The 23,105-nt window shown below is 43.5% G+C and overlaps 1 long non-coding RNA gene across 3 annotated transcripts; it reads right to left on the minus strand.

Moving 5' to 3' along the window:
- Positions 1 to 2,548: 2,548 nt before the first annotated feature.
- Positions 2,549 to 5,769, minus strand: LOC123055306 (uncharacterized). Of its 3 annotated transcripts, none has more exons than XR_006426609.1 (3): positions 4,538 to 5,769; positions 3,318 to 4,454; positions 2,549 to 3,232 (listed from the first exon to the last, which is right to left on the minus strand). It is a non-coding gene; the product is annotated as an uncharacterized lncRNA (long non-coding RNA). The 3 variants fall into 3 exon arrangements; XR_006426607.1 differs by having other exon boundaries at positions 2,549 to 3,238; XR_006426608.1 differs by having other exon boundaries at positions 2,549 to 3,238; positions 3,318 to 4,467.
- Between the last annotated feature and the right edge of the window lie 17,336 nt (positions 5,770 to 23,105).

The following is a 23,105-nucleotide window of genomic DNA, read 5'->3' on the forward strand; positions in this document are numbered from 1 at the left end:
GGGAAAGAGGAGATAGAGATAGTTACAATTATGATATGTTTAAATAACCTAACTAACAGCCAAGTCTATCTCTATCTCTATCATGCCGTGAGATCTTCAACGTGTAACGTGAGGTGCAGGGAAACATTGTTTAACAATGGAGAGAGTGACGGTTGGCAGCTGGGAAAGATATTTCTATTGTGTGGCTACAGAGCATGTTACTGCAGCTAAGCTCAGTCTCAATTATTTTTTCTTACGAACTGCGGCTTAGTCTTTTTTTAAACCCCTCTCAAGGCATTAAAAAACTATATAAAAAACCAATACAATACATCCATTAACCTGTTATCATGCATTCATGCATATGGGTTGTATCCTCATTGATGCAACGATGAAATTGATAAAAAAATTCTACTCTCAAAAAGGTAAAAAATGATAAAAATGGGAAATACCATACACATCCATATATACCTTTATAATTTGTATGATGATGAGGAACTTATTCCTTGTGCAAAAGAGACCACACCATGCCATGCACCATCAAATGTTTTTCCCTTTTTTTTGGCTTTGATGGAGTAGATCTGGGCGGCCTGCATCAGGACCATTTAAAATGCAAGACACTTAAAGAGGTGTCCGGAAAAAATAACTAGTTTTCTTTAAAAACTAGTGCTTATTTGTAGAGCATGGATAGGTGCTTAATTAGGCACACATGCTGTGTTTAAGACAAACAGGTTTATTTTTATAAGCACCTCTCTAAGCACATTGCATTGTAGTCCCAAAGTACAAGATACGAATATATTTTGTCTGAGATCCAAAGTTTTTAAGCATTGCCAAGAAAAAAATGTACATCCATAATTCCAAATCAATATTGGTTGGCTAATCATTAAACATTTAAGAGAAAGAGGACATCAAGCAGACAGCGGGCTGCCGGGACCTTTTTTCAACAGGGACCCACGGCCCGTCGCAACTGTTGTGATTAATCATCACATGATTAATTAAGGGAATCTCCCCTTATCCAAACTGCCACACCGTTGCATCCCGCAACCTACGCAAGGCAGCAACTGCCTCTTGACGGTTCTCTCCCGAATCGGCGCCTCTCCAAACCGACGCCTGAAGGCGTCTCCCCATGTCATATATATACTGTAAACATGATCAATAAAGGATACAGTTGAATCATTTGTTCTCTCTCGATTGTCTCTCAATTAGTTCCAACTAGTTAAGTGCCTGTGCGTTGCCACAGACCATCAAATTTGATTATTGCTCACAATCCTTACTGGCCGCCTACACAGATCCGACCTCGCGAGTTGTCTCACCGCCATCGCCAACACCTTATCACCCCCTTGCTCTCCTTCAACGTTGCCACGGAATAATAATATAAAATAAAGATCAAACAATTGTTCTATTTCAAACATGTGTGCCAAAAATGGCATTTGCTTTGTATTCCTATAATGGCAAATTGATGTTCTCTCCCACTCCTATCTTCCTGGGACCCCTTTCCCCTCAACCTTCACTCTTTTATTGTTGTGCAATGACCCTCAACCTTCATACTCAGGACCGTGTTTAATCTCTGTTTTTATGTTCTTATTCTTTCAACATATTATACTATTTTTATCGACTCAAAATCCTTCTAACATCAATCAATTGAATAAATAGAGAGCAATAATTCAATTGTTCGTATTTTCCATTTTAGTAATGCAAATAAAGTTTGACACTGACTTGGCACAGATTTGATCAAAACATTTCTATAAAGAAGTTGTGATTCAACTGCTCCCCTGAGATCGTGACGTCCTGTTTAAGGCCATTGATGAAATGAGTTACAACACTGGGTTTGCACGTCAATCTGCATGCCTGGTTAATGATCACCACCTTCGGTGAGCACCATGATGATGGCCACCAACCACTCCCCCATGCCATCCATAGTTCCATGGGTACTACTGGAATCCTATTCTGAGCATTGGGTTTGAATGGAGTCTTCGCAGCCTTTCGATAAATCAAACCAACATTGATCAAACCCAAAGAGGATTAGCGAACTTATCAATTTACCAGTACAATCGAGTGTAGTGAAAGCATGATTTAGACCAAAATAAAGCTTTTAATCATACCAACTGTTGAGCTAACTTAGGTTTAGGGAGGATCAGAACACACGAGGATGACAAGAAATTTGGAAGTAGATAGGGAAGAACAGGAGAGTTCTGAGAAGGGGAGGGTGGGATTGAAAATTACTCTCTCCGTTCCTAAACGTAAGTCTTTTTAGAGATTTCAATATGGGCTTGAGAGATGGGAGATCAGTGTCAGCAGGAGAGATCATCAGAACAGTGTTGTTGTACATAGGGGCAGCGTGAGCAGCAAGGAAAAAGTCATGCAAGCAGGGTATGTTGCGCTTGAGAGACTGGAGAAACCATGGAAGCACCTTAGCAAAATGTGAAGCGGGACGCCGCCCGACTGGAAGCTTTGTTTCAAGATGCATGAAACCAAACTCCGTCCCTTGATAGAAATTCAAGCAGAACAAAATATAGGTCACATAAAGAAAAAATAAAGCATAGTTAAACACAACTCTGATGTATTCACTTAAAATAGGATGATAATGATCTAAAGAAAACAGCGATCATCAAGGATGTCTCACCTTCAAACACCCTGCTGAATTAAGGTTTGTTCTAAAATAAACAACTAAAAGATAAAATATTTAAAGCATTACAGTGACATGGTGTTTTGTTTTTCTTCACAAACTAACATGATCAGGATCGGGCAACATGGACAAACAAACATTCCTCATGTTTTTCTTTTCTTGCTTTCAATTCACTGAAGGAAAGTAAACACCCGGTGTTGTGTGTGACTCGCCCACACCCATGGGGAAGACAGGTCCATGGGCTCTGGCAACCCACAACCAGACTGCATGATCCAGCGTAAAGGCACTGCTTGCTGCTACCTTGGCTCCCCAACCATCACAACAGCAGGTTTGCGTCGACTTGCACACAAAACCACGTCTCTACTGGCTGCAACATAACCGTGTCTTCCTATGTGGTTACACACTCCTCTTTGATGTCCCTCCATCTCTCTCTCCCTCTCCCTCCTCTCAACTACCAGCACAAGGGACAAAGAATAGCATGGAAAACAACACTCATCAACTCTTAACTACAACCCTTAGAGGCATATCATCATAAATGTTGTTTGTAAAGGAGGAGCCAAGACAACATCTCAAAAGCTTATAGACCATGATCACCATCCTGTGATAAGCCTCGGATTTCACAGGTTTGGCCTGCAACTTTACAATAGTTTTGCTAGAACTGAGTGTCATGGTCCAAATGTAGCAGTAGGACAGGAAGAAGTGGTTGAGGCCAAACCTGCACAAAACTATCCATCTTGAGAAATGAGAGGACATAGAGGTTAAGTGGCATCAGCGGGTTGACAAGGCCTCGCTGATTGCAGTGCAACCAAGAGCTCCCTGGTGGCGGAGTCATGAAAACAGAGCTGTGCATCGCTAGGGGTCATCAAAACAGAGCAAAATATCCATTTCAGTAGTAAAGAGAAAAGTTACGAAAGAAAACTTTTCACACAAAATCAGAACATGGATCCATATCAGAGCTAGAATACTTTTCACAATCAGAATTTAGATCCATATCAGATCATGAAAACTTTTCGCTGAGTCAGTACCGATAATGATATGAACCAGTTTTTTAGACTATAAGATATGAACCAGTTTATCGAAAGAAACTGCAGTAATAAAGATTAAATGTGCAAATCGCGGCAATGAACTACCAGAATTGATTAAACTGGAATTTCAAATAACATATACAGAGGCACTATAGTTCAATTACGATATAATCATATTCTCACAATCCGAGCCGAAAATAGTACTCGCGTGATGAGAAGAAACGTTGTAGGTAGGGAGGTCAGTGAAGACACAGATCGAGGTGGGTGTGGCCAGCGATGATGTAGCAACAAGGTCGCCCTGTACATAGACATCAATGAGTGATAGTGCTTAGGAGGGAGGAGGTGGCCACCACCACTCACCTTCTCCAGCTCATCATCGTCATCATCAATATAATTTTTCTGCTGAAGCTAGCCTCCGCATACAGAAATCCTTGTGTAGCATCCGAGTTTGGACCTTGGATATATGCTAAGGTGCCAAGCCCAAATTATGTTAACCAGTGTCTAGATTAATCATTTTGAACTAATGTTTGCTCAAAACGAAGGAAACAACCAATGTGACATATCTTATAACTATTGAAAAGTAAGGCGATATATGGATAAACTATATTTAAGGGAAGTGTTTCCCATGTTCTATATGAACAAAAATAAATTGTCATCATTGGTCTAATATATGAGTTAAAATCGCCAAATCACAAGAACTAAAATACCATCGAAATGAACAGGGTTACATGTACATGATCTGTAATATTTCATCGTACATAATCTTCACTTCTCTCATCTTCTTCATCAGGCAATGGGCCAATGCATTATTTCATCATCGCTGTAGGCTGTCACAAGAGGCTAACATGCAATCAGACAGTCAAATGTTGAAAAGCGTGAGTGTGCAGAGAAGAGGATGAGATGCACATACCTCGCCATGCTCGCGGACCAACTGTGGATGTAACTTTCCTCTATCCAATACTGCAGGTCCCATATTCAAAGCGTCCTCCTCGCTGGGACAGCCGGCGGCTGCGCCGGGGTAGCCGAACCGCTACAGGTCGCGACCTAGGGAGGCGGCGGTGCCATGCCTCTGCTCATACACAATGTTCTGGGGTGGCTGGCCCCCCTTTGTCGGCGCATGGTGCTACGGCGCGAGTGAGAGGAGGAGGAGATGGATGGGTGGCCGGTGCGGTGGTTGCTGCGGGAGAGATGGGCCGCCGTGGGTGGTCGCGGACTCACGGGAGGGAGCCAGGGAGGGGCGCCAATAGGTAGTTCTGGATTGGGAGAGAGGTCTAGTTCTTGAGATGGAGATTGGGTCGGGAAAAGGTGAAGGACGTGGGTTCTGCCCTGTTTTTGGGTCGGTGTGGTGCGCGAGGGGAGGAAAGGGCTGAACTGTGTTTTTAATAATAGAGATACGTTATCAGCACGCTCCTAGCCAAGAGCCATTTGGCCGAGAGAAAGCAACGGGAGTCGGCGTCCTCGACGACCGAAGCGCGCGATGCAGCCCTCGCGCCGTCGTCGCCGGCCGCATCAGGCCGTAGCCGTTCCTGGCCGCGTCCGCGCCGAGCCTGTCCGCGCCGCCGGACTTGCGCCCGCGCCGTGCTCGTGGCCACCCAGCGCCTTGCCGCCCGGCCCCCGCGCCGCTCACCAGCCTCTGCGCCGCGTCCCGGCCTCCGCGGCCGAGCACGGCCGTGCATGCTCCGCCTCGTCCTGCCGCCTGTCCCGGCCTCCGCGGCCCGAGCGTGGCGTGGCCGGCTCCGCCAGCCCACTCCCGCTCCAGGCTGTGGCACCTGCCCCGCGTGCTCCACCAGCACGCCCATCCCGGCGTTCCTAGCGCAGCCCAGCCGGCGAGCCAAGGCGGTGGTGCACAAGCTAGTATGGCTATGGCGCTCTTTACGGGAGAAAATCCCAATCACGGGAACTACTCCTGTGAAAGAGATAGAATCTTATCTCTTCGCAAGTTTTGCACCCTAGCCCTTGCGGCTTTACCTATTTTTGAATAGGCCAAAACTTGTATTAATTGTGATTTTACGGTTAATTCTAGCAGTGATTTTATTCCTGTTTTAGACCGTTAAATCTGGTACATATATTTTTGTACCATTTTCTGTTGAATACCAATGTATTCCAGATACTAAATTGATGTTATATATTTCCACGTTGTGGCGACCAGACCCAAATGGATCAAGCCTACTGTGCTCCGGTGTCATCCCTGGATCAGTAATGCTGACACCACACAGTACATCGAAGGATTTATAGCAGAGTGGCAATCACACACTTATTACATCGGTGTCTCAAAAGAGAACTCATTACAATAAATATGTCTTAAGGCCATCTAATATCGATAACAGCGGAAGACTTGGAAGATAAATGGGTCCATTAACTCCAACGGCATCACTGAGTATAGAACCACGACCTAAAAGCACCTTAATCGTCGTCTGAAAAGTCTGCAACATTAACGTTGCAGCCCGAAACGGGTCAGCACATGGAATATGCTGGCAAAATAACACATAGAGAATGATGGAATGAAACAGCTATACTATATGCATATTTGGCTGGTGGAAAGCTCTATGGTTACTGTTTTGCGTAAAGCCAATTTTTCCCTACTGCAAACGAATAAATTTATTTAACTATCATGGTGGTTGTTAAACATTGAGAATGGTTGACAGCATCCTCAATCCCAATTAAAAGTAGTCATTAAACCCAACAATATTAATTAGAAGTAACATGTTGAGATTCACATGATATTCAAGTACTAGATACTCAAGATTGTCCATAACCGGGGACACGGCTAATCATGATTAGTTTATTACACTCTGCAGAGGTTTGCGTACTTTTCCCCACAAGACTCGATCGCCTCCGTTGGATTTCTCGCACTACTGGTGTTTGAGAAACGGATGACCGAGACACAGTCTTTCAGAAGCGCTAGCACCTTACGATGGATAGACCGGTACACCTACATCCCCTACATCTGCTAGTCTACCCTGTAAGAGTTCGCACGACTTAGTCAACTATGCCAGAGCCCATAATGGCTTGTGGCTGCACACGTAAGTATTTAGCATGAAAGATCTTATGATCCCTTTGAGCCTGGGTGGCGGTCCAAAATAAAACAGGCAAGTCCTGATAGACATCAGGTGCCTCAATCCACCCAGATGTGTGTTTAAGTTGCCACCTTAGATAAACCCTTAAAATTATCACACTCACATCTGTCATGGATATCACTCACCCAATCCACGTCTACTACCATAGCATGGCATAATAAGCAAACGTAGAAGTAACTCCCAAAGGTTTCATAATAAACAGGTGATAGGTACTACCTCATCTACTTCCCATCCCACAATTTAATTAGATCCTAATCATGCAATGTGTGAGGATGGATCTAATGCAATAAAACTGGGTTGTAGAAAAGGTATGATCAAAGTGTTACTTGCCTTGCTCATGATCCGCGAGTCCTAGGGATTCGAAGTAACAAGCGGCGCAATCCGGGTAATCTATCGCAGACATACAACAAGCATACAATAAGTACTCATCTAATGCACAGGTAAAACTCGAACAAAAGATCGAACCAGAAAGTTCAACTTAAGAACTCCGGTTGCAAAGAAAGAACGAACCGAACAAAGAAACCGAAAACAAACGGCGGAAAACAACTCGGTTCTAGCAAGTTGAAACTAGGTCAAATTTTACCGTAGCAAAAACTTGTTTAAGTTGATTAGTCGGAACGGCGGTTTCGAAACGAAACTCCAGGCGCTTGAATCACCTGATTCCGATAAACGAGCGAGAAGATAAACTAGAACGAAGATCGGATCTGAGATCGCGATCGCGGAATAAATCCGACGAAAGAAAAGAAGAACGGTTGAACGAACGGACGTTCCTTAACCTAGAACAATCCGGTGATCACGTTCGTTAGGACGAACGGTCCGGCGAACGGTCTCGAGGCAACTAAACTGGAAAAGAAAACGAATCCGATCTAGGGTTTCGAGAAAAGAAAACCGAACGAAAAACCGATCTAGAGAACCGGAACGGTTTAGAGAAGAAAAGAATCGGAAAGATTTAGAAGAAAACCAATCCGAGAAAAAGAAAAAGAGACGCGGGGCAACCTCGACGAGGCTCCGGCGAACGAGGCTCTGGCGGCGGCGGCGTGGGCAAGGGGCGGCGGCGGCACAAGGGCGGCGGCGGCGTGTGACGCAGGGCGCGACGTGGGGCAAGGCGCGGGGTGAGGGCGTGGGGTGAGGGGCTTGGGGCTTGGTGTGGGATTTAGAGGGGGGTGCTTGGGTATTTATATTGGTGAGGGGGAGAGATTACTTGGGGGAGGGAACAAGAAATAAGAGAAGGAGAGGGAATCCTAAAAAAACAAACTGAGTCCTACTTGGACTCTAGCGGCGGCGGCTCCCTCCTGGCGCTGGCGCTGGCGCGCGGCAAGGCCTAGCCTGGCCGGCCGGCCTGCTGGCTGGGCCTTGGCCCAAGGCGCTGCGGAATTTTTTTTCCGGTTTCGCGCGCAGAAAAACACAGAAAAGAAAATCTAAACGAACTCCAAAACTCCTAAAGTAAATTTTCCCCGACTCCAAAAATTGAGTCGAACAAAATGAACTTTTCTCCGGGCCTAAAATGCAAATTTTGAAAACGCGCATTTTTCCCTATCCAAATAAAAGGCAAATGAAACTCCGACAAAACCAATGATCCTCTTTTCGAAATTTGAGAGAACTCAAATATGAAAATGATGAAATCTCCAACTCTCTCCGTGGGTCCTTGAGTTGCATGAAATTTCTAGGATCGACAAAATGCAAGAAAATATGATATGCATGATGATCTAGTTGATAACATTCCAAATTGAAAATTTGGGATGTTACAAACCTACCCCCCTTAAGATGAATCTCGCCCTCGAGATTCGGGTTGGCTAGAAAATAGGTGAGGGTGGTCCTTGAGCAAATCTTCTTCTCTCTCCCAGGTGGCTTCATCCTCTGAGTGGTGGTTCCACTGAACTTTGCAAAACTTGATAACCTTGCCGCGGGTAACTCTGCTGGCATAATCGAGAATCTTGACTGGTTTCTCTTCATACGTTAGGTCGTCCTGCAACTGAATTGCTTCAAGCAGCACTGTATCTCTTAGCGGTACCTCCACCATCTCGGCGTGACATTTCTTCAGCTGAGAAACATGGAATACATCATGAACTCCTGACAGTCCCTCTGGTAATTCCAACTTATAAGCGACTTCTCCCATACGTTTCAAGATCTTATACGGTCCAACGAAACGTGGTGCTAATTTTCCCTTAACTCCAAAACGTTTAACTCCTCGAAGTGGGGATACTCGGAGATACACTCTGTCTCCGGTTTCGTAAACTGTCTCCTTGCGTTTAGAATCTGCGTAGCTCTTCTGCCTGGACTGGGCTACCTTGAGCCTATCGCATATCAACTTAACTTTCCGTTCAGACTCCTTAATCAAATCTGGTCCAAACAACTGACGGTCTCCAACTTCGTCCCATGACAACGGTGTCCTGCACCTCCTTCCGTATAAAGCTTCGAAAGGTGCCATCTTCAAACTGGTTTGGTAACTGTTGTTATAAGAAAACTCCGCATACGGCAAATTATCATCCCAACTAGATCCATAATCTAGTGCACAAGCTCTCAGCATATCTTCCAAAATCTGATTGACTCTCTCGGTCTGTCCATCTGTCTGTGGATGAAAAGCGATGCTGAACTCTAGCCTGGTTCCTAAAGTTTCATGCAACTGATTCCAAAACTTTGAGGTAAATTGGGTTCCTCTTTCTGATACAATACTCCTCAGAACTCCATGCAAACAAATGATCCTAGTCATGTATATATTTGCCAACTTAGCACTGGTGTAAGTGGTCTTGACTGGAATGAAATGTGCTACCTTCGTCAAACGATCAACTACTACCCATATCGAGTCATATCCTGCTTTCGTCCTGTGATAAAATCCATGCCTATCTTATCCCACTTCCATTCGGGTATCGGCAATGGTTGCAACAATCCGGCTGGCTTCTAATGTTCTGCCTTTACTCTATGACATACGTCACAAACTGCTACATATGCTGCAATGTCCTTCTTCATTCCGGTCCACCAGAATGTCTCCTTCAAATACAAATACATCTTGGTATTTCCTGGGTGAATCAAATATGGTGAATCATGTGCCTCTTGTAAAATCAACTTCCTGATCTCCGGGTCATTTGGCACATAAACACGGTCCTCAAACCATAGGGTATCGTGCTCATCCTCACGAAATCCCTTTGCTTTCCCTTTGCTTAGTTTCTCCTTTATAGCAGCAATCTCCTTGTCAGATTTCTGAGCTTCTCTGATTTTATCCATCAATGTTGACTGAATCTCCAATGCTGCTACATAGCCTTTCGGAACTATCTCTGAACTTAGTTCACGAAGGTTTTCTGCTAACTCCTTGGGTATTTCTTCCGTCATCAATGTATTGACATGGCTCTTGCGGCTCAATGCGTCAGCTACTACATTAGCTTTTCCGGGATGGTAATGCAATCTCATATCATAGTCCTTGATGAGCTCCAGCCATCTCCTTTGTCTGAGGTTCAACTCCTTCTGCGTGAAAATGTACTTCAGACTCTTGTGATCCGTGTACACCTCGCAATGATTTCCAATGAGGAAATGTCTCCATGTCTTCAATGCATGCACTACGGCTGCTAACTCCAAATCATGCGTGGCATAATTCAACTCATGAGGCTTCAGTTGTCGTGAAGCATACGAAACAACTCTCCCTTCCTGCATAAGCACTGCTCCAAGTCCTCGACGTGAAGCGTCGCAATACACCTCATAATCCTTGGTCTGATCTGACAAAATCAACACTGGTGAGGTAACCAATCGTTTCTTCAACTCCTGAAACTAGCCTCACACTCCTCAGTCCAATTGAACTTAGTATCCTTCTTCAACAACTCCGTCATAGGCTTTGCAATCTTTGAAAAGTTCTCAATGAATCTCCGGTAGTATCCTGCGAGTCCAAGAAAACTCCGGATCTCTCCAACTGTCGTTGGGGCTTCCCATTCGGTTACGGTCTCAACCTTGGTGGGGTCAACTGCTATCCCTTCTCCGGATATAAAGTGTCCGAGGAATCCTACTTCCTTCAACCAAAACTCACATTTGCTGAATTTGGCATATAATTGATGTTCCCTTAGTTTTCTCCAAAACCAAACGCAAATGTTCCTTATGCTCTTCTTCATTCTTCGAATAAACCAGGATATCATCAATGAACACTACGACGAACTTGTCCAAAAACTCCATAAACACTTTGTTCATCAGGTTCATAAAATAGGCAGGTGCGTTAGTCAATCCAAACGACATAACGGTATACTCAAACAGTCCATATCTTGTGGTGAATGCTGTCTTAGGTATGTCCTGCTCTCGAATCTTCAACTGGTGGTACCCTGATCGCAAATCGATCTTGGAAAAACACTTTAGCTCCTTGCAAACGATCAAACAGATCATTTATCATTGGCAGTGGGTACTTGTTCTTGATGGTCACTTCGTTCAATCCACGATAATCAACAACCATCCGTAATGATCCATCCTTCTTCTCCACTAGAAGTACGGGTGATCCCCAAGGCGAAGAACTTGGGCGAATGTAACCTTTCTCCAATAACTCCTTAATCTGATTCTTAATTTCTACCAAATCCTTTGCAGGCATCCGGTACGGTCTCTTCGATATTGGGCCTGTACCTGGCAATAACTCAATCAAAAACTCGATGTCTCTATCCGGTGGCATGCCTGGCAACTCTTCGGGAAATACATCAGGAAAATCCTTTACCACTGGTACTTCCTCCTGCACAACTCCCGTTAGGCAATTTACTTGTGTCCTATTTGGCACATGCCGGGATACATACTTGATCCTTCTTCCTTCTGGCGTTGTAAGCAAAATTGTCTTACTGGCACAATCGATGTTTCCTCCATACATCGACAGCCAATCCATACCAAGAATTACATCCAAACCTTGGGATTCCAGAATAATCAAATCTGTTGGGAAAACATGCCTTCCTATGCTTAATGGCACTTGAAAACATCCTTGACTGGCCATGTATTCTGCTCCTGGCGAACTTACTAGCATAGGTGTTTTAAGAATCCTAGTGGGCAGGCTATATTTTTCCACAAATCCCCTCGATATGTATGAATGTGATGCACCAATATCGAAAAGAACGAGTGCGGTAAATGACTTAACCAAAAACTTACCGATTACTGCATCCGGCTGATCTTCAACCTCCTCCACGTTAACGTGGTTCACCTGTCCCCTATTAAAAGGGTTCGACTTCTTCCCTGAGCTTCCATTGCCATTTCCATTCTGGCCTTCAGGACATTCATTGGCATAATGTCCGGTCTTGGAACACTTGAAACAGGTGACTTGACTCAGATCTCTCTTGGATGGGGTTGATGGGGTGGTCCGGTTCTGGCCGTTGCTTCCTCCATTCCCATTACCATTCTTGTGGCCATTGTGGTTGTGCGAACTACCTCCTCCATGGGTATGCTGAAATTGAAATCTCAATTTAGGGGTAAAACGGGGCTTCTGCTGGCCTCCAGAGTTATACTTCCCCTGTCCATACTTCTTCTTGCGGTTCTCAATCTGCTGTTGCTTCCCTTCAATCATGATGGCACGATCTACCAACTCCTGGTAGTTGTTGAAACTTGCTACCATCAACTGCATGCTTAACTCATCATTCAATCCTTCCAGGAACTTCTCCTGCTTAGTTGCATCCGTAGCAACGTCATCTGGGGCATAACGTGCTAGCTTGCTGAAGTCGTCAACGTACTGGCCAACTGTCCTTCCTCCTTGGCGTAAGTTGCGAAACTCACGCTTCTTCATGGCCATAGCTCCTGCTGAAACATGTGCAGTGCGGAAAGCTTGCTGGAACTGATCCCATGTGACAGTGTCAACTGGGAAGGTGGCTGTGAAATTCTCCCACCATGCTGCCGCGGGTCCTTCTAACTGATGTGCGGCAAACTTCCCTTTCTCACCATCCGTGCATCCTGCAGTGGTCAACTCCCTTCCTATCTTGCGGAGCCAATCGTCTGCTACTATCGGCTCGATGCTACTAGAAAACACCGACGGATTCAGCCTAAGGAAACGGGCTAAGTGGTCAACAGGGGGGGTGGTGGTGGGTTGTTGTTGTTGTTTTGCCGATTCTGAACTAACATCTGCATCAACTGATTCTGCTATTGGATCAATTGAGTGAGCTCCGGTGGAAATCCATTGTCACGTCTCGGAGGCATCTGAGGGTTTAGAAAAGACGAGAGATAAGAATAGAATGAGGTCTAAAGAGAAAACACTACCCCAATGCACATGAGCAAATCACACAAAATCACTCATTCAATCAAACAAGGGCTTACAATCGATCTAGCTATCGCAATAGTGCTCGAACTATAGTGTTTACATGGGGGGAAATACTACTAATAGTTGGTGGTCATCTAGAAATTTGAACCGGTGGAAGACTCCATGATGTCCGCTCCAGCTTCGTCTTCAAATTCGGGTTCACTTGGATCCGAATCGGTGTCGTCGATGATGATGTAGTTATCCGGACATGCGACGTACATGTCTTCCTTCCTGGATGCTAACTCCCTCTTGAGTTCTTCAATCTCTTGCTTAAGATCGACGTTGTGTCTTGCTAGAGCTACGATCTCGTCCATGTAGTCCTTGCGTGTAGCCTTCAGTTCTCCTTCTAGCTCGTTGATCCTTGCCTTCGCATTCTTCAACTCTATCATATCATTGCACATCTGGTTCTCGTGGCGTCGAATGTGCTGATTTAACTCCTGGATAAATGCTGCAATGGATCTATCCTTCTTGGTGGTGACTAACTCCCATTGTTCATCTCGGCGTCCGCAAATCTGGTAGATAGTGTCCTTGAGGTCTTCTTGATAAACTTCTCCAATGCGTCCTATGGTGATATGGACTGCCATGCTCCTTCCTAGACTCCAGGTTGGTGCATTGAAAACACTATCTATGGGTTTCGTGATTGGCGTGAATGTCCTTCCCGGAACGTGAGCTTGAATCTTCCAGCGCTCCTCTTCAGGCAAAGTGGCGTTGAAGGTTCCCGTGAAACTTGGTAATCCAATGTTTAGGTACTTGGTGACTTCCTTCAAGTGAAATCCAAAATGTGTGCCTTCATCCGGTTGAGCGTACTTAATCTTCGCGTCCTTCATCCTAAAGAGTAGAAAAGATGAGGAGTTTAGAAAATGAGGAGAGAATAGTGATCTATGGCTTTAACTTAGTGGTCGTGTCCTACAGTCAGCGTGTGCTCTGATACCATTCTCTGTGGCGACCAGACCCAAATGGATCAAGCCTACTGTGCTCCGGTGTCATCCCTGGATCAGTAATGCTGACACCACACAGTACATCAAAGGATTTATAGCAGAGTGGCAATCACACACTTATTACATCGATGTCTCAAAGAGAACTTATTACAATAAATATGGCTTAAGGCCATCTAATATCGATAACAGCGGAAGACTTGGAAGATAAATGGGTCCATCAACTCCAACGGCATCACTGAGTATAGAACCACGACCTAAAAGCACCTTAATCATCGTCTGAAAAGTCTGCAACATTAACGTTGCAGCCCGAAACGGGTCAGCACATGGAATATGCTAGCAAAATAACACATAGAGAATGATGGAATGAAACAGCTATACTATATGCATATTTGGCTGGTGGAAAGCTCTATGGTTACTGTTTTGCGTAAAGCCAATTTTTCCCAACTGCAAAGGAATAAATTTATTTAACTATCATGGTGGTTGTTAAACATTGAGAATGGTTGACAGCATTCTCAATCCCAATTAAAAGTAGTCATTAAAACCCAACAATATTAATTAGAAGTAACATGTTGAGATTCACATGATATTCAAGTACTAGATACTCAAGATTGTCCATAACCGGGGACATGGCTAATCATGATTAGTTTATTACACTCTGCAGAGGTTTGCGCACTTTTCCCCACAAGACTCGATCGCCTCCGTTGGATTTCTCGTACTACTGGTGTTTGAGAAACGGATGACCGAGACACAGTCTTTCAGAAGCGCTAGCACCTTACGATGGATAGACCGGTACACCTACTTTCCCCTACATCTGCTAGTCTACCCTGTAAGAGTTCGCACGACTTAGTCAACTATGCCAGAGCCCATAATGGCTTGTGGCTGCACACGTAAGTATTTAGCATGAAAGATCTTATGATCCCTTTGAGCCTGGGTGGCGGTCCAAAATAAAACAGGCAAGTCCTGATAGACATCAGGTGCCTCAATCCACCCAGATGTGTGTTTAAGTTGCCACCTTAGATAAACCCTTAAAATTATCACACTCACATCTGTCATGGATATCACTCACCCAATCCACGTCTACTAGCATAGCATGGCATAATAAGCAAACGTAGAAGTAACTCCCAAAGGTTTCATAATAAACAGGTAATAGGTACTACCTCATCTACTTCCCATCCCACAATTTAATTAGATCCTAATCATGCAATGTGTGAGGATGGATCTAATGCAATAAAACTGGGTTGTAGAAAAGGTATGATCAAAGTGTTACTTGCCTTGCTGATGATCCGCGAGTCCTAGAGATTCGAAATAACAGGCGGCGCAATCCGGGTAATCTATCGCAGACAAACAACAAGCATACAATAAGTACTCATCTAATGCACAGGTAAAACTCGAACAAAAGATCGAACCAGAAAGTTCAACTTAAGAACTCCGGTTGCAAAGAAAGAACGAACCGAACAAAGAAACCGAAAACAAACGGCGGAAAACAACTCGGTTCTAGCAAGTTGAAACTAGGTCAAATTTTACCATAGCAAAAACTTGTTTAAGTTGATTAGTCGGAACGGCGGTTTCGAAACGAAACTCCAGGCGCTTGAATCACCTGATTCCGATAAACGAGCGAGAAGATAAACTAGAACGAAGATCGGATCTGAGATCGCGATCGCGGAATAAATCCGACGAAAAGAAAAGAAGAACGGTTGAACGAACGGACGTTCGTTAACCTAGAAGAATCCGGTGATCACGTTCGTTAGGACGAACGGTCCGGCGAACGGTCTCGAGGCAACTAAACCGGAAAAGAAAACGAATCCGATCTAGGGTTTCGAGAAAAGAAAACCGAACGAAAAACTGATCTAGAGAACCGGAACGGTTTAGAGAAGAAAAGAATCGGAAAGATTTAGAAGAAAACCGATCTGAGGAAAAGAAAAAGAGACGCGGGGCAACCTCGACGAGGCTCCGGCGAACGGGGCTCCGGCGGCGGCGGCGTGGGCAAGGGGCGGCGGCGGCACAAGGACGGCGGCGGCGGTGACGCAGGGCGGCGGCGGCGCGTGACGCAGGGCGCGGCGCGGGGCAAGGCGCGGGGTGAGGGGCTTGGGGCTTGGTGTGGGATTTAGAGGGGGGGGGGGGTGCTTGGGTATTTATATTGGTCAGGGGGAGAGATTACTTGGGGGAGGGAACAAGAAATAAGAGGAGAGGGAATCCTAAAAAAAAAAACCGAGTCCTACTAGGACTCTAGCGGCGGCGGCTCCCTCCTGGCGCTGGCGCTGGCGCGCGGCAAGGCGTGGCCTGGCCGGCCGGCCTGCTGGCTGGGCCTTGGCCCAAGGCGCTGCGGAACTTTTTTTTTCGGTTTCACGCGCAGAAAAACACAGAAAAGAAAATCTAAACGAACTCCAAAACTCCTAAAGTAAATTTTCCCCGACTCCAAAAATTGAGTCGAACAAAATGAACTTTTCTCCGGGCCTAAAATGCAAATTTTGAAAACGCGCATTTTCCCTATCCAAATAAAAGGCAAATGAAACTCCGACAAAACCAATGATCCTCTTTTCGAAATTTGAGAGAACTCAAATATGAAAATGACGAAATCTCCAACTCTCTCCGTGGGTCCTTGAGTTGCGTGAAATTTCTAGGATCGGCAAAATGCAAGAAAATATGATATGCATGATGATCTAGTATATAACATTCCAAATTGAAAATTTGGGATGTTACACACGTTTATCACGTGTTGAGATTAATTACGTTCAGTTGCAATTGAGATTTTTCATCTCTTGCAAAGATAATTTCAGTACCTCCACGGTACTGGTTTGCGATTGAGAATTTTCTTTTCTCGCAAAACAATCTCATTGCAATTGAGAATAATTTTCTTTCACAAAATATTAATTCACTTTGCTGAATTATCTTGCAACTTGATACAAGATCATCTCATTTAATTTGAGGTCTATACAACTCAAGTTTTTCACTTGAACATCAAGTTTGCAACATCATTACTATTCATTACAATAGTAGTGTATTTCTGTTGAGTACGATGTATTCCGGAATGTATGTATCTCCATGTTCGCTACATGTCGAGATTAATACGTCTATTTGCAATTGAGATTTTCAATTTCTTGCAAATATTGAATGCAAAATTCTAAGTGTTGTTTTTTTAAATTGATGCTTGGAATCACAAGGTAGTCATATGGATCTACTGCATATGCAGATTATCGATGACTACTGATAAAGCCTACATTTTGTCATTCTCGACATTATGATTGCTTTACAAAGTGCTCTCCTACACATTTTACTAAGTCATGACATAAGGCATTACGAGTGAGTATCTACTGATTTCATCAGATTATACTCCCTAGTGCTGTGAGATCTACTCCATTTTGGAGATTATCTTCAAGGTGTCATATTTAGCAATTTGAGATTCACACTAATGGTTTCAAGATAACTTCTTGAAATACCCATTGATTTTGCTAAGTTCATTACAACATCAATCATGATGGTCTTTAATTTAATGACTGTAAATTAATTATCTATGGTTTACCCATAGAGATATCATATGGCTATAGAATTTGAGGCATTCGCCCTTAATGGCCACCAATGCCCTATCTAGGCCATGGACATCCTGATCGCTCTTGTGTCTCATGGGATAATGTGTGCAATCCAGGATTCACTTCTGGTCAGGATCACACCATTAACAGAAAAATGTTGTCTTATACAGTATAAGACATTAGATTCAAATCTCAACATCTGGTTATTTTGTATCAGCAATCCCTGAGATACAATGAACCTCAAGGGCAAAGGTTTGAATCTTACTTCAACCTTCAATCCGACATCACCAGCTGTGACGGGACCCTATGGGAACGGAGAATGTGATGGTTGAATATGCCTTAACCGACATGTTTGGAGACTATGAATAGTCTTTCAATCTCCTGAGTGGTCAATATAATTAATGTCCATTTACGATGTTGTGACAACAACATAAGTATTGTTGTCATCATATATTGTGTATCACAATATATTGTATCAGCACTTTGGTACAAATACATTTGTATGTATTCTATATATCTGAGTGATTTTCATATTGAGAATCTTCATGTCTATATATAGATTTCTACGGGGGTCAATCCGATGAAAAATGATATGTGCCTTGTGGACATATGCACCACAAACTCTATACTCAAGGAAGTCGATGTTCCCACTCTCATTGAGAGAAAGGAGATATTTTTAAAATCGCTAGACGCGATGAAGTATTTGTTGGCTCAACTCGAGTCATATTTACTATCTTTGTGGGTACTCGAGTAACATCGGGATGCTTCATTGCTTCCCAAGTTTAACTCGTACCCTACTAAGCTATAGAGATATTCGTCAAAGTGATTTCCATAGCGAAACTTATGCTGACAAGAAAGAGAAATACATTCTCTTTACCATATGCAACGGATATGGCAAGCACATTCTCTATGTATTATCTGGATTGTACTACACATACTACAAAACCCGTAGCACATGTTGCGCCCAAGATAGTTTTCCAAAATGTCTTGTACATGAAAAACTTGGCATACTCGCCTTGGTCATCGAGACATTGGATTGAAACCGAAACTATCAACAATTCCAATAGTTTATGATTATTATGATGCTAAATTCTAACACCATTTGGATTTTATGTGCACTACAAGTGACACAGGGAAGCTAATTTTAAGGCTCGCACACCTTAAAGTCTATGTTGAACCACTCAGACTCCTTGAATGCATAAAGTTGAGGTAAGTGGCTCTTCCCAACCATTGACTAGACTATTCAGGTATCCATGGTTTTCCAAAGACACATCTACACGATTGTCTCAATTGTGCTTTATTCACACGAAGCCATTGGCTCATTATCCTGACATCGATTTCAAGAAAATCGTATGGATAGCATTGCAGAATTCTCCTTGAGTGCCTTTCTCTATGGCCTTCAGATTGAAGTTTAGCAATTTGTCCTAATGTCTAGACTCGAAATGGTTTGGTAGAATCCTATATCCAAAGAGTTAAGCTCATTGCATTATCTTTACTTTGGAATTGCAATTTACCAACTTTACGTTGGAGTCATGCATTTTTACACGCTCATGACCAAACTGCATACTATTATTCCCCTCTATCTTTGATACGTGGAAATCTACCAAGTATTCCCATCTGCGGTATTTCGGTTGCACACCGATCACCACCCCAACATACATCATTGGCCCCTCAACATATAGTTGGGATCTATGTGAGGAATAACTGTATTTCCGTCAATACCTCAAGCCCCTCGCACGGGGAGTTATTTAAGGCCAGCATGTTGATTCAATGAGGAACATTTCCAGGCATTAGGGGGAGATTTCAAGTACCATAAAGAATGCCAGGAAATTACTGGAATGTTCAACACATTTCTTCCTCAATTCCACGTACTCAAAGATCTGAACCATGCGTTCAGAAGATTTGCAACACATTGCAAATAAACTGTCAGATTCATTTACTGAATATAAAGGTGTCACACAATTCTACAATCCTGCAAAAGTACGCCTGAATGAGTGGAGGTACCAACAAAATCCACTCCACTCCCCGTTCAAAGCTGTTAATACTCAGCGTGTGAAACAAAGATGAATGAATAGTAATCAATCTGGTTGTCCTTTCATTAGATGATCAAGGTATTTATACAGATGGCAACAGACGTGACCGATCACGAGAGGTGCCTGTTCGGGGAAGGAGATAACCGACGCGACGGTTGCCAAGCAGGCAACTGCCTACGGTAAGACAAGAGGAGATTCCCTCATTATTAACACATGTTAATTAATTCTAACACTCCCCCTAATCTGCACTTGTTCATATAGTATCATCATCTTGAAAAGCTCCTCCAAAAACCCTGTGGGAAAAATGTGAGGAGTATAGTGTTTGATATGTTGCTAAAACTCCTTCAAACCCAGTGAGAAAATAAGGAGAAAATGGTGCAACATATAATACTTATTGTCTCTTTTAACTCAATACGAGAAAACTCATAGAGTCTAGAGGACAATAAATATGTCGCATATACTTTCCTAAAAAACCCCGGTGGGGAAAACTGAAAGTATGACATATGATCTCATGTTGATATTACCTCATTGAAAACCTTTATGAGAACCTGTAAAGTAAACTCATGAAGGGAAAAGGAGTATAATATAATGCATTGAACAGGAATAATTCAGGAAGATACTCCCCCTGATTCTTGCAAAATTCGAAGCCGTCACCTACCAATTCCATGAACACATTTCTGGAACATAGAAGTTGGTAGAGACCCGATGAACAAATCAGTCGCATGATTTGACTTGCAAGATATGCAATATAGTGATATTGCTTATTATGTAACCTGTTTGCATCCGGGCAACACAAGAAACATTATCGTTGAGATAATGGTTGGTGGATGTAGCCATGAGGTCTGTTTTGAAGACTCTTCATGAGGGGGCTACCACACCTAGTAGGAACACTAAGCTTGTCTACGATCTGCCATAGTGGGGATCTGATCGATGTATCCAATGATATCGGTGTTCACATTTCTGTGAAACTGAAAAACCAGGACAATATGTTTGATGCCTTTGGCGATATCGAAAGATATTCTTGAGTACCAACCAATTGTGTTTGGTGGATCCAATGGCATTATGGAACGTTGAGTCCCAATATCTCATTTTCATCATCTCTTGGTCTAAATAGATCTTTCTCTACGTCTAGAGAATGAACTACCATGTGAGTTATGGATGGATAAGATTTGTCCACAATAAATTTCTCTAATATAATATGGATATAGACAACATAGTATACCATAATGTATGAATGAAGGTGCTCCGTTTGTAGTAACGAGCGGTATGTTGGTTTACCCAAAATCCTTCATTTTAAATTCCTTCATTTAGATGATTACATGTGTCGCCATTGCTGACACACAAACATGGATAATCATCATTGTAGGAGTAATCCTTGTGTATAAGGAAATTACTACGTCGGTTGTACCATATGTACCGACAACAATAAGTCGTATGGTGACTTACTGATTTTTTACACAATGTATGTTGCATTTTGCATTTCGATTCAGAAGTGAGATTCCATCGGGATTCAATCATATATGTCTGAATCTAGTGATCCACATGGATATGTGATCACTACATCTATCAACTATAGAGATAGATGATTTTGTACTGCCAATGATATAAGTTATCGAAAAGAGATTCCACCTCTGGAGAATAGTTGGGTATCTGCGTGAACCCTTGTGCTACAATACTTGCTCTATGTTTCACCACCTTGTTGTTCTCAATTTTGTTTCCAGAAGAAAACTGGTGTTAGTATTGCTTATGAATACCCTCTCATTATTGAGCAAGATCATTTCTACCTAGATTATACCCTTTGCTTGAGTTCAGTCCGAGTGTTGTTCACATTTTACCATGGCCATGGTCTTTGGATCTGAATCGTTTGAAAGGTTTTTGCAATCTAGTTGAGAAATGTATGTCGACAATTGTAGACTTCCGGTTATATGATTCTTCATAATCTATATATCAATATATAGTTGATGGAAATATCGTTACCCATGGTGACTGCTCGCGATTTCCCAATGCGGTTGAGTCGGGTATTCCGATGTCCTGGTCATTGTGTGCACTATGACCTGGGTTGGTGGAGGTTTCCCATCCCCTGGGTGTATACTACCCATTAGGTGTCTGTCAACGTAAAGTTGACTTGCATTTACTGATTTAGAGGCCTTGATATCCTTGCTTGCAAGAAGCTGAATCCTGATGTACTATTTTCGTACTTCTCCCCCTGTTGCTTTGAACGGGGAGTTGAGTGGTTTTAGTTGGTACCTCCACTCTTTCTGACATATTTTTGCAGGATTGTAGGATTGCGTGACACCTTTATAGTCAGTAAATGAATCTGGCAGGTTATTTGCAATGTGTTGCAAATCTTCTGAACGCATGGTTCAGATCTTTGAGTACGTGGATTTGAGGCAGAAATGTGTTGAACATTCCACTAATTTCCTGGCATTCTTTATGGTACTTGAAATCTCCCCCTAATGCCTGGAAATGTTCCTCACTGAATCAGCATACTGACCTTGAATAACTCCCCATGCGCGGGGCTTGAGGTATTGACGGAAATACAATTATTCCTCACATAGATCCCAACTATATGTTGAGGGGCCAATGATGTATGCCGGGTGGTGATATCGGTATGCAACTGAATTACCGCAGATAGGAAATACTTGATAGATATCCACATATCAAAGATAGAGAGGAATGATATTATGCAGTTATGTCATGAGTGTGTAAAACTGCATGACCCCAACGTAAAGTTGGTAAGTTGCAATTCCAAAGTAAAGTTAATGCAATGAGCTTAACTCTTTCGATAGGATTCTACCAAACCATTTTGAGTCTAGAAATTAGGACAAATTGCTAAACTTCAATCCAAAGGCCATAGAGAAGGCACTCAAGGAGAATTCTGCAATGTTGTCCATTCGATTCGCTTGAAATCGATATCAGGATAATGAGCCAATGGTTTCGTCACTCCGTATGACGGAGAGGTATCACCGGGCCCACTTGGTAATGCATCATCATAATGAGCTCAATGTGATCGAAGTGTTTGATCACGGGATCATGTATTATGGTACGAGTAAAGTGACTTGCCGGTAACGAGATTGAACGAGGTATTGGGATACCGACGATCGAATCTCGGGCAAGTAAAATACCGATTGACAAAGGGAATTGAATACGGGATAAATTGAATCCTTGACATCGTGGTTCATCCGATGAGATCATCGAGGAGTATGTGGGAGCCAACATGGGTATCCAGATCCCGCTGTTGGTTATTGGCCGGAGAGGCGTCTCGGTCATGTCTGCATGTCTCCCGAACCCGTAGGGTCTACACACTTAAGGTTCGGTGACGCTAGGGTTGTAAGATATGAGTATGCAGTAATCCGAAAGTTGTTCGGAGTCCCGGATGAGATCCCGGACGTCACGAGGAGTTCCGGAATGGTCCGGAGGTGAAGAATTATATATAGGAAGTGCAGTTTCGGCCATCGGGAAAGATTCGGGGGTCTCCGGTATTGTACCGGGACCACCGGATGGGTCCCGGGGGTCCACCGGGTGGGGCCACCCATCCCGGAGGGCCCCATGGGCTAAAGTGGGGAGGGGAACCAGCCCATAGTGGGCTGGTGCGCCCCCCTTGGCCCACCCCTGTGCCTAGGGTTGAAACCCTAGGGGGGGGGGCGCCCCACTTGCCATGGGGGGTACTC

Source organism: Triticum aestivum, chromosome 2D, assembly GCF_018294505.1.
Source record: "Triticum aestivum cultivar Chinese Spring chromosome 2D, IWGSC CS RefSeq v2.1, whole genome shotgun sequence".
In the NCBI taxonomy this organism is placed as follows: Eukaryota; Viridiplantae; Streptophyta; class Magnoliopsida; order Poales; family Poaceae; genus Triticum; species Triticum aestivum.